Genomic DNA, 13496 nt, shown 5'->3' with positions numbered 1-13496 from the left:
ATCACGTACGCGCCAGTCTCTAATCTTCAGTTTCAGTCTTTGACGTTTGCTGAAGGATCTTTGGTGTGAGTGTTGTTTTCTTGAAGTATCATTGTCTCTGAATGAATTACAAAACGAGTTCTTCAGCGATCACTGAACATGCTCAGTGTATTGATCGCTGGAACCGAAAGTACAGAAACACAAAAATACATCGAAAGGAAAAAGGGATTATCATCAAATCACTGAGAGAGAGGATCAACATTTAGTTTCTTCATCTTCTGTTAAGGCGTCTTATCGTTGTTGTTCTTTGTTTCTCATATTGCTGAGGCATTGTGTTGCTCTCTTAGGTATCTATTCCAGATCTGATTTCCTTGTGGTAAGTTTCTCTGTTATTTCTTTTGTTAGCTTCAAACAATTAGGTTTTCTTCAGATATTTTCTTTGGTTTAGATCTGGTTGTCCTGTTGTTCGTTCTTTCAAAAGATCCTGTGTTTTTTGTTCAACTATCGATCTTGTGTAAGTTTTTCGCTTGCATATCTTCTTAGTACTTTTGTTCTCAGGTTTGTTTCAAATCTGTATCCTGGGTTTATCCAAGTCCTACTGCTGTTTCTGGTTTTTCTTTTATAAATCTCTTAAAGCGAGATTTTCGGGTTGAGTTTGGCTCAACTTTTTGTTTCTTGTAGTTGTTGTTTCTAACGTTTCTTTAAGCTGATTTTGGCTTGAGTCTTGAGTCACCCTTGGTACTCTTTTGGCCGCTTATTATCGTCTGGACCTATGTAAGTCTCTTTCCCGTCTTGTCGGTAGCAAGGTCACCGAGTCAGTGTCCTTGGCCTATATTCAAGTTTTATTGTGTTCTTGCTTGTGATTCTGTTCATTGTTCCTGTTCTTGTTTGTGATTTTGTGTGTATGGTTGGAGAGTGAGCTTGACCTATTACCTTTTAAGTTTTTTAGGAATTCTGCTTTGTTGCTATCATGTCCATGTTGTTTGTGGTAGCTTCTATTTTATGTTTTTATTTGTAAATCTGTGTGTGTGGCTAGATAGTGAGCTTGACCTAGCACGTTTTGAGTGTTTTAGTCCTGATTTGTTGATATCCTATCCATGTTATGGTTTCATCTATGTTGCTATCATGTCTAATGGTTGGCTCCTATGTTGTTATTCAAAATCAAAGGGTTTCTCATATTGCAAAATTGGACTTTGGGGACCCCTTGTATTTGCATCCTAGTGACACCAGTGGAACCCCCATTTTAAATCTTAAATTAAATGGAATTGACAACTATAGAATATGGGTTTGTGCTATGACCTTGGCCCTTAAAACCAAGAACAAACTTGGTTTTATTGATGGAACGTGGGTTAGACCTAATAATGACCTTGTTCTTCAAAAACAATAGGACGGGTGTAATTATGTTGTCCTAAGTTGGATTTTAAGTTATGTCACTGAGGATTTGTTTCTTGGTCAAGTTTTTTCAAAAGACTCTTCCAATGTTTGGGAGGAACTGAAAGAAACTTATGATAAGGTTGATGGATCTGTTATCTTCAACCTCTACCAAAAAATTAATTGCTTAAGTCAAAATGGTTCCTATGTTTCTGAATACTATCATAAGCTCAATTCCTTATGAAAACAATTTGATTCCCTTATCACCCTTCCCACTTGTACCTGTAATGCTTCTAATGATTTTTTTTAACCACGGTCAGTTAATAAAGCTTATGTAATTCTTAATGGGTCTTGACAGTATCTACCAACCTATTAGAAGTAACATCCTTTCAAGGGATCCTCTTCCTTCTGTTAAAACTGCCCTTTCCCTGATATATAGGGAAGAGTCTCATTTGGGAGGTTATAGTGTGTCCTTTGGAAATAAAAGCTAGAACTCTGCTTTTTATAGCAGAGTCAGTGATAATAAGAAAAGATTAGGTAAACCTTCAAATTTACTTTTCTAACACTGTGGTATGTATAGTCATACAATTGAAAGACGTTTTAAACTTATTGTCTTTCCAAAATATTTTCAAAACAGAGCACCAAGAATTCCAAATCAAGGTTTTAAATCCCTATCTAGTAATGTTTGTGTAACAGACTCTCATGGGAAAGGAAGACTTTCCAGTTCATCCACACCTCCCTTCTCTGAGGAACAAGTGGCTAAGCTTCTTGCCTTATTAGATCAAAAAAATCCATCTGAGACAGTGGGTACTAAAATGGCAGGTTTGTCTAACTTTCATAGGACTGGTTGGATTATTGATTCTGGAGCTAATCAGCATATGACATCTAGTTTTTTTGAACTTAGATAATGTTGTTGACATATATGATTTAAATTTATAAATAAATCGCCCAAATGGAACTGAGGCAAAAATAAATAACATTGGGAATTTAAAATTGTCAAACAATGTTACTTTGTTTGATGTCTTGGTGGTTCTAGAATTTAATATCAATCTTTTCTGTATTCATAAACTTGCTAGAGATAATAAACTGTTTGTTGGGTTCGATGAGTCTTGATGCTATGTTCAGGATTCTCTTTAATAGAATATAGTGGGGACTGGTAGTCAAGAAGGTGGGTCTATATTTTTTTGATCAATTTAATAAGGGTAAGTCTTTTCATGTTTCTACTTATGTTGCTATTACAAGTTGTGTGTTAACCCAATTGTGGGTTAGTCATCTTGGTCATCCTTCTGACCAAGTTTTATCTGTTTTAAAGAGCCAACTTAATCTTGAGAGTAACAGTCTAAGTCCTTGTGAAATCTGTCATATGGAAAAACAAACTAGACAAAAATTTCCTTTAAGTGATCATAAATCCAAATGTCTTGGTGAACTCGTTCATTTAGATGTTTGGGTTCCCTATAAGATAACCAATAAGGAAGGCTTCAAGTATTTTTTAAGTATTGTGGATGACTATACTCGTGCTGTGTGGATTTATTTGTTAAAAGGAAAACATGAAGTGACTGATAATGTTGTATTGTTTTGCAATTTATTAGAAACTCAATTTGGCAGTCATGTTAAAGTGTTTAGAAATGATAATTGAACTGAATTTACTAATTTCACATCGGGTAAGTTTTTTTAAACATAAAGGTATTATTCTTCAGGCGTCTTGTGTTTACACTCCCCAACAAAATGAGGTTGTGGAATGCAAACATCGTCACTTGTTAAACATGGCTAGAGCTCTAATGTTTCAAGGTGGTATATCTTTGAACATGTTGAGTGAATGTATTCTAACTACCACCTATCTCATAAATAGAACACCTTCCTCTATTTTAAAAAGAAAATATCCTTGTGAACTTGTGTATGGTTTCCAACTTGTTCTAATTCATCTAAGAAATTTTGGGCATCTCTGTTTTGCCACTAAGACAAATGTAACTGATAGGTTTTCTACTAGAGCTGAAAAGTGTGTTCTTTTAGGGTATGAAAATTCAAAAAAGAGTTACAAGTTATTTAGTCTTGATACAAACAAAATAATCGTATCTCATGATATAAGGTTCTATGAAAATATTTTTCCATTTAAGATGAGTTCAAATAAAATGGATTATCATACTACAAATGAATTAAATTTCTTAAACTTTTTTGATTCTCTTACTAATACCTCAAGTTCCCTTCACAATGATGAGGCTCGAGATCAACCTCCTCAGGAGGAAAGTAACGAGCAGTCTTTTCTTGGTAGTAGCCCTCTTAAGCTGCCAGTAGGCAGCAACAAGGTAGCATAAATACTCTTCAACCTAAAAATAATGAAGGAGCTACCAATTTGCAACCACTAAGCAACTCAGAGGCAGCTGCCAAAGATGATATTGAACTTGGGGAGCAATCCTTGGATGCTCGCCAAGGCCCTCATAATGCTGAAAATTCTGGTCTCCACCTTGAGGGTCCTTTCACTAGTTCTAATGATCAAGGAACATCTAAATCCATTAGAAGGATGACTAGAGCTTCAAATTTTCTTCATAGATTTGATGATTTTGTTATAGAAGGAAAAGTTAAATATGGGTTAGAAAGAGTTGTGAATTACTCATGTTTGTTCTGAAAACTTCTATTTTACATCAAATTTGAATAAATCCATTGAACCAAAAACCTTCTCAGAAGCTTGTAAAGATAAGAATTGGATAGTAGCTATGAATGATGAAATGGAATCTCTGTATAGAAATGGAACTTGGGTAATTACTGATTTACCTATAGGAAGAAAATCTATAGGATGTAAATGGATTTTAAAATCAAGTATAAATCCTCTGGAGAAATAGAAAGGAATAAAGCTCGCTTTGTTCCTAAAGGGTACAGTTAGAGAGAGGACTTCATTATGAAGAAACATTTTCCCATGTTGTAAAAATAGTTACTTTTAGGTGCATTATAACTCTTGTTGTTCAAAATATTTGGTCATTATTCCAACTAGATGTTAATAATGCTTTCTTGTATGGTGATTTATTTGAAGATGTTTCTATGACTTTACCTAAAGGATATTTTAATTCTAATGATAAAAGAGTCTGTAAACTTGTAAAGTCTCTTTACGGTTTAAAACAGGCTCCACGTTAGTGGTATGCTAAGTTGTCATCATGGCTTGTCTCTAATGGGTTTACTCAAAGTAATTACTATTCCTTCTTTATCAAATATAGTGAATCTGGGTTTGTTATTCTATTAGTATATGTTGATGCTATTGTTTTGACTGGGAATAATTTGTTGGAAATTGACAAAGTCAAAACTGTTTTAAGACTAATTTTTTGATTAAGTATCTTGGAAAATTAAAAAATTTCTTAGGAATTGAAGTTCTTGATTTTGAAAATGGTATATGTATGTATCAAAGAAAATATTGTCTAGACTTTCTAAATGACTTTAGATATCTTGGATGCAAACCTTTTAACACTCCTATGGATATGAATCTTGCTTTATTGATTCAGTTGGAATTGTTTCAATGATCCTTCATTACATGATTATACAGGATATCAAAAATTGATTGGTAGGTTAATATATATTCTTGCTACTAGACCTGACATAGCCTTTGCAGTTCAATGTTTAATTCAGTGTATGAACTCTCCTGGTGAGTCACATCTTAAACTGTCTTTAAGGGTACTCGGATACTTGAAGTCTTCACTGGTATTAGCTTTACAAGGTCAGATTTTTTCCACTTATCTGCTTTTGTGGATGTTGATTGGGGTAAGTGTCTGTTTTCTAGACATTCTGTTATCAGAACTGTTTGTTTCTTCGAAATTCTATGGTTTCTCAGAAAAGTAAGAAACAAAATACTATTTCTCGCTCTTCTGTTGAATCTGAATATAGATGAATGGCTTCTGTCACCTATGAAGTAGTTTGGGTTCTTAAAATTTTAACAAATTTGAGAATTCAAGATTTAATTCCTGTAAATCTATATTGTGACAACAAATTTGCCATAGACATTGCTTATAATCATTTATTTTATGAACGTACTAAACATATAAAAATTGATATTCATCAAGTTCGTTAAAAGGTTAATTCAGGTGTGATAAAAGTCGTAAAAATACCTTCTTCTGAACAACTTGCTGATACTTTTTATAAAATCTCTTAGTATAAGTCAACATCATTACTTATGTTCAAAGTTAAAGATGATTGACTTATTTAAATGCCAAGATTGAGGGGGAAAGTTAAATATAATAGGCATTTTATCCAATCTTGTCATTTATATGTGGTTTTGGTGTTATATTTCAGATTTTTCATTTTAAGGAGTTGATTATATTAAGTTGTTGATCAAGAAGGATTAATTGGAGCTGTCAAGATTCTAAGAGGGTAGCGGAGTTATTATGACTATTATTGAAGGGCTAAAAGAGAAACTTCTCGATATATATTCTCTTTAGCTTGACCGACGTCTAAGAAGTTTGTTTTAACATATCTTCTTTCATCTTCTTTGAGAGAGTGTTTAGGGTTTCTTTTACTATTTCAGTTCGTATTGTAATGATTGAGTGTTTGAACAACCATGCTCACATGCCGAATTTTGCATTTAAGACGATTGTTTTCTCATCCACGATATAACATTATTTGATAGATAAGTTATTTTCCTGGTTTTCGATATTATCTTAAACCTCAATTATCTTGATGGAAACCTAATATTTTTTTTCCATCTATCATACTTTTTGCCCTACGATTGGAGCAGACTTAGTAGAAATTTTTTGTGTGATTACTTTTATCCATGTTATTGCAAGATCTACAAACCAAACAAACCCAATATATCTCACACGAATGTCAGATCTGGGGAGGTAAGATGTACGCAGATCTAACTTTTATGTCACCTAAAGAATATAGCGGTTGTTTTTATAAATACCTTTGACTTATGATTAGTGTACAAAAGGAAGATAAAGATTCTTCAAAAAAAATGCAGAAAAAGAACATAAGAATAATAATACTTCTTTTTGCCTGAAAAAGTATAACTTGTGAACTTAGTTTTTGTCCCTTTACTTGAAAAACTATAGTTAATCTAGCGATCCTTTGAAGTTTGACCAAAAATATTTAGGGTCTTTCGTGTAGAAGTTTGAAATACGATTATAGCTAAGGACTCGTTTGTTTGACAATGAAGAAAACCTACGCAAATCATTTTTTGAGCAATAAAGATATGTTGGTTATGTCGTTTTGTGTTTGATAAAAGCTTATGTCAAAAAGTCTAATCGTGCGTCACATATATATAACTTAGCCAAACAGAACATGTATATTGAGGAACAACATTATTTGTTGCGTAAGATTTCATACAATTATATTTTTCTAAATCGATGAAAGATTGATCTTAGGGTTATTTATTTAATGGGCAAATTGTGCGTCAAAATGTAACAATCTTTTCGTCTCGTTATTTTGTTTTTAATGTAATTAAGGCAATATATTAAGTTTTTATTGGAATAAAATAACATATTGTGACCTAGTGAAAAAAAAACGTATTAGTATTATTTAGTATCAAAAATTCCTTTTTAAAAAAAACAAATTAATAAACTTTCTTATTTAAGATGTATTTTTGTAAACACCAAAATACAGCTTTTTAAAATAAGTTGTCTAAAATAGCAATTGGAACAAAGAACATTCCTACCAAAGCGTTGTTGGTCCTGCGGTACTTGGGCTATTGGTAATACCCAACCTCTTAAGAGGTAATGAAATAAATTCATGAGTATTTGTTATATACAAATATTATATATGCCAAAAAAAATTATATTTCATTTTGATGTAATTTTCTCTAATTTATTTCCTCTTACAATATATGATGATAGGTTGTTATCATCGATGTCGTAACAAACACCATTAGAACTTTTCAAACGTAGTTTTCATATTTAATGTTTTTTGCATTTTTTGCACCAGAAATGTGGCCATTGGATATTTTATGCTTATGGTAGAAAAAAACCATGTGTTTGTATACTAGACTTGCGTTTCGTGGTACGTTTTTCATAATACTGTCCTTCCAAACATGTTAAGTCTTTTTCCTATCTTTTTCCTATCTTTTTACTAATTGACTTTCGACACACATAGAAAACTTATTACGCGTTTGGGTACCAAACTTATTTACGAAATTTTCAGAAAAGCCTTGAGATGACGATGAGAGAACCAACTCCTACGCTTCTAAACTTTTTAACTTGCCACAACAAAATTTGGTTTTTATAACATTTTCATATGGTATTTTTTAAGAATTGACATATAAAAAGGACTAATAGGATGAATTCTATTTGGCTGTGTTTGGTACATGGGACGGGACGGGACAGAACAGGATGGGACAAAACACATTGTCCCATGTTTAGCGCAACATGGGACAGAACAAGAACTCACTGTCCCACGTTTGGCGCAGCATGGGACAGAACAAGAACTCACTGTCCCACGTTTGGCGCCACATGGGTCAGGGACAAGAACTAGGACAAGGTGGGACAGCATGGAACAAAAGAGGGTTTTTCAATAGGTGGAACAATATGGGACAAGAATGGGACCAAAACTAACATATTACTAATCTACCCTAGTTTGATATATAACCTTAATATGGTATTTGTTTTAATAGTTATCACCGCTAGTTTCGGCCGCCACCACCACTACTGGCGGTCATCGACGGCCACCTCCACCTCCTCTTCCACTACAACAACATCCTCCACCGCCTCCACAACCACCATTCACCAAGTCCATTACCACATCTACCATAGTCGACCATCGACCACCGACCACCACCATGCATTGCCACCACCACTACCATCATTCGCCACCTTCAACTCCTCATCTACTTCAACAACCTCCTCTATGACCTCCACGACCACCATCGGTCACCACCATTCATTGCCACCTCACATCCACCATAACCACCACCACCACTATCTTCACTACATCAACCACAACTACCTCCTCCACCGTTGTCAACCGCCACCACCACCACAATCTACCATCTTCATGTCCTCTATAACCACCGTCGTCCACCAAGCACCACTGTCTCTACCTCCATAACCACTGTCGGCCACCGACCACCATCGCCCGTTGCCACTACTACCGTCGGCCACCGACCACCACCGTCCATTGCCACTACTACCGTCGGCCACCACCACCTCCACCATGACCAAAACCACCACCACCTACCATCAATTATATCAAAATTTTCATTCAAATTTGGTACAAATATGAAAATTATGTACAAATATTTATAAATTAAATTATTAAATTATTTACTTTATTTGTGTTAATTATAACTACTATATAATATTTAAAATCATCAAATAACTTTTGGGGGTAGTTTGTCTAGTTTTGTCACGTCCAGTCCTAGTCGTACCAAACACTAGACATACTCCTGTTATGTCCAGTCTTGTTCCGTCTAGTTGTGTCCTGTCTAGTCCTACCCTCTTATCATGTCCTGTCCAGTCCTGTCCAATTACATTTGCATACCAAACGCTACCTTTAGGTTTATTGGTCCCAATCGGATCTATAAGAGTTTATAAGTAACAGTTTGTAGAAGGGGGGTGAATAAGAACACATCAGTTTTCACTTTTAAAAAATATATATTGATAAAGAAGATCGATACAGATTTTTACATATTATTTGCGGAAGAGATAGGATACAAAACCTATCTAAACAATCAAAGATACACACATAGCAAGAAGAAAAGACTTTCTACAAGAAATAGGTTAAGAAGTAATGTGCTCTTCACTTGTTACAGTGGGTCTTTCTCTTAGATAGAGAGTAGAGAGAGAAGTATCTTCTTAGGTAAGATCTTCAAAGCAAGGATGCTTGGATTATGAGATTCAAAATATTAATTGAGAAGAGATAACTATTCAGTTATTTATACCCATTGCATTAAATGCAATTCAGAAGGTAAAAAGCATGTGGCAAGCTCTTAGAGGAGGGCTTGTCCTTTGTTGCTGGTATATAATCATTTGGCCGTATATGAACAGTCTTCAAGTCTCATGCACGATTTTGAATGAGAGAAAGAAGTGAGGAATCCAAAGTCGGTGACTATTCATCACGATTACCTATAATAAAAATGTGTTCCTCGTCATTAATATGTTTGCTCGTGGTAATAGCACACTTGGGGATAATAGAGTGACTCCGTAATATACTTTACTTTAGAGGTATGGGTTTGTCCTTTATGTGCAGAAAGACAAGTCAAAAACAAATCTTTCTTGACAATATTCATTTGATCGCTGAACACTGGAATGACTTTGAAGGTTTCATCAGTGTTCGCTGAATCTTGTGTAGATTTCACACTTGTGTAAACGAGCTTGTTATCACTAAAAACCGCTTCAAATCACGAACTTGCTGGTCTCTAATCTTCAGCTTCTTCAATATCGCTGAAGGATCTGTGGTGTGAGTTTTGTCTTCTTGAAGGATATTGGTCTATGAACGAATTTACAATACATGTTCAGCAATCACTGAGCAAACTCATTGATGATCGTTGAAACTAAGTACAAAGATAATATACTTCGTAAGGTAAAAGGGATCATCATCAAATAACTGTGAGAGAGAGGATCAACAATCTCTCTCTATTTGATGATAACAAAGCAACATAAATAAAATTGCTAAGTAATATCAGTAAGGAAAATGTACTAGTAAAATACTTGTCCCTTTTAACTGTTTTGGGATCTTTTTTAGTGATACAGTTTACTATGTAAATTTACTTAAGTTATAAAGGATTACAAGGAAAAATTAAATTCGCACAATATTAATAACTGAAAAATGAAAGCATGTTCACTGACTAAAAAGGTGTCAGTGAATGTAAGACATAAACATAACTCATAGGTACATGTCCATTTACTCTTTTCAGGGATCTTATTCAGTGAACTGATCATTTTATTGAATATCTTTCAAAAGAAAATATTACAAGTTATTACAATCAACATTGGTAGACCTAAGACATAATGATTATACACTGAAAAAAAAGAAACGAAATAAAAGATATTACAAGACAGAAAGGACGTCTAATCTAGATTGTTGAAGTTGATCTTGTGCTTCATCATCTCTCCAAGTAGATCTTCATTTATCCAAGTCCTTAGATATTATAAGTGATCTATAAGGCAGAGATGGAACTCGGATACTCGCTGAAACCTATTGACCATCATAGTTGTTGATCCTCTCTCTCAAGTGATTTGATGATAATCCCTTTTACTTATACGTTGTATTTATGTTTTTGTATTTTCAATTCCAGCGATCTTCACTGAGTATGTTCTGTGATCGCTGAAGAACTTGCACTTTAAATCTATCAAAGACAGCAATACTTTAAGAAGACAACACTCACACCAAAGAACCTTCAGCAAACGTTGAAGACTGAAACTGAAGATTAGAGACTGGCGAGTACGTGATCTGAAACGGTATTCAGTGATTACAAGCATGTCTACATATGTGTGAAGACTGCTCAAGCTTTGTGAATGATGATGAGACCTTCAGGTCATTCTAGCATTCAGCGATCAAAGGGAGCTTGCTTAGCATGATTGTTGTTGTCTTGTCCTTATGCATGCAAAGGACAAAACCCATACCTTTATGAAAGTTAGTATGGTACGGAGCCGACTTGTAGACTTTTTGTCCACCAACTTTAAGTAAGGATGTCTGCTCATGAATAGTGCTTTTTGTACTATTCACTGTAGCAAATGACAAGCCTTCCTCTTAAGGCTTGACACGCACTCTAACCCTACCATATTGCATTAAATGTTCATTTAATGCACTAGGTAGAAATAGAAGTATTTTTCCTCCATGCAGAGTGCGCACAACTCACTCTCTAACCCTAATTCTTACTTCAAGCATTTTCTAGCTTAAGTAAAGGATCTTCTTTAGAGCAATTTCTTTTCTTGTATTTGCTAAGACTTTGTGTGTAACCAAAGATTGTTTAGATAGGTTTTTATTACCTTATCTTTCCGCAAACAATCTTATAAAATCTGTATTGATCTTCTCTATCAATATATATTTTAAATTTGAAAATACTGTGTTTGTATTCATCCCTCCCCCTTCTACAAACTGTTTCTCTTCTTGTAGACCCTCACGGGACCAACAAGTGGTATCAGAGCAGTGTTTTCTTTCTTTCCTTGTGTTTAGCTATTTTCTGTATTAGTTTATCTCATTTCTTAGATAACTTTACCGCTTACAAATGGCTTTACAAATTGCAAACACACACACAAGATAATGGGTCTCTTGCCAAACCACCCCGGTTTGTCCGTGACAACTTTAGTCTCTGAAAGAACCGGATGTCCCTCTTTCTGCAAGATGTGGTTTCTGAAATTCCACATTACATAGAAAAAGGACCATATATTCCATTTGCTATTGCTCCGACTGTTCCAGCAACAGCTACGACTGTCGCGATTCTTGAACGGTAGATTCCAAAGCTCCCACATCAGTGGAGCGATGAGGACAAGAAAAAGATAGCTATAGACACGTGTGCTCGGTCTATAATAGCTATGTCTCTTCCTGATGAGATTTATCACTCAGTGATGAAACTCAAAACCTCTAAATCCATGTGGGATACACTCTACGTCCAATATGAAGGAACCACTCAGGTTCAGGATACTAGAAAGATCAATCTAATAAGATAGTATGAAAGCTTTCTTTGTGGAAAGTCTGAGACGTTGTCTGAATTACATCAGAGATTTAACTGCCTTCTTATTGATCTTAGGGCTGTCGGCARGGAATATTCTWATTCTGAAACTTTGACTAAGTTTCTAGAATGCCTTCTTGAGTCTTGGGACACCTTTTCCATGTGTCTCAAGATGTCAAATGACATGTCCACTCTTTCTCTTTCTACTTTATACGGGATTCTGCTTAACCATGAGCAATCTCATCAACTGAAAAGGAATCTTGTAAAAGAATTCGGGGAAATGAAAAGCTCTCATTTAGCTTTGATCTCTGAAGCTTCTTCATTTGAAACTTCTTCTACCCCTTTTGTTTCTTCTCTTCCTCCCGTGGTCATCACGGAGATAGATTCTTCCGAGTATATTCCAGAATCTGATTTAATAGATTTTGATGAGTCCCTGGCACTCTTGACTAACTCATTTAGGAGATTCGCCAGTAAGAGCAACTTCTGCAAATCTCCTCAGCTATCCCTCAGGGAGAAGCCAAAATCTGAAAGAATAGACAAGGCTTCAGCTGTCTGCTACAACTGTCACCGGCCCAGACATTTTACAGGTGAATGCAGATCAAAGAAGACTATGACACCATCTTCTAAAGCTCCTTCCTCCTTTAGAACTAAAGATGAAAAGTACTTAAAACTGAAGGAGAAGTATAAGAAGATGAAGAACAACCAGCGAAAGGCTAAAGGCCTTATTGCTGAAGAGCATGACTGGGCTGAATCATCCAATGAATCATCTTCAGWTGAAGAGGATAAAGCCTACGTCTGCTTGATGGCCATAGATGCTGATGAAGGATCTTTTGAAGCATCTACCTCCTTTGAGCCATCTTCTTCTTCTACTCAGGATGTCAAAGGCATATGGTATTTGGATAGTGGTTGTTCAAGACATATGACTGGAGATATATCTCTTCTATCTCATTTCAAGGAAGAAATAGGACCTTCTGTAACCTTCGGTGGAAATGAAAAAGGATATACTAAAGGCTTTGGTATATTATCCAATGGTGCAACAACTTTCAAACGCGTTGCATATGCTGAAAGGCTGAAGCACGATCTTCTTAGCATCAGCCAACTGTGTGATAAAGATTATACAGTTAAATTCTCAAAGAATTCTTGTCATGTTCTTGACAAAGATGATAAGGTTGCTCTAACCGGTTCTCGTCTAGAGAATGTTTATATCATCAACATGAATTCTCCTCTCACCGAGAATAGCTGCTTCTTCTCCAAAGCCTCATCAGATATTAACTGGTTATGGCACAAATGGCTATCTCATCTCAACTTCAAGACACTCTGTGAGCTGTCAAGAAATGATCTTGTCACAAGTCTTCCTCAATACTCGTTTGCAAAGGAATCTCTTTGCTCAGCTTGTGAGAAAATAAAACACACAAGAGCTAGCTTTAAGTAGAAGCAAATCTCTTTAGTGACTGCGCCTCTTCAGCTATTGCATATGGATCTCTTTGGTCTAGTCAACGTGCAATCCCTAGCTGGAAAGAAGTTCACACTTGTCATTGTTGATGAGTATGCCAGGTACACTTGG

General features: G+C 35.3%; 1 long non-coding RNA gene across 1 annotated transcript; it reads left to right on the top strand.

The window, feature by feature from the left end:
• Nucleotides 1-246: 246 nt before the first annotated feature.
• LOC112512078 lies at nucleotides 247-6070 on the top strand. Its single transcript, XR_003069205.1, has 3 exons — nucleotides 247-355; nucleotides 2047-2552; nucleotides 5623-6070. It is a non-coding gene; the product is annotated as an uncharacterized LOC112512078 (long non-coding RNA).
• Nucleotides 6071-13496: the final 7426 nt, after the last annotated feature.

The sequence above is a fragment of the Cynara cardunculus genome (genome assembly GCF_001531365.2).
Source record: "Cynara cardunculus var. scolymus isolate 2C chromosome LG 5, CcrdV1, whole genome shotgun sequence".
Lineage (NCBI taxonomy): Eukaryota > Viridiplantae > Streptophyta > Magnoliopsida > Asterales > Asteraceae > Cynara > Cynara cardunculus.
The sequence above is the reverse complement of the archived record's forward strand: the minus strand, read 5'-3'. Positions and strand labels throughout refer to the sequence as shown.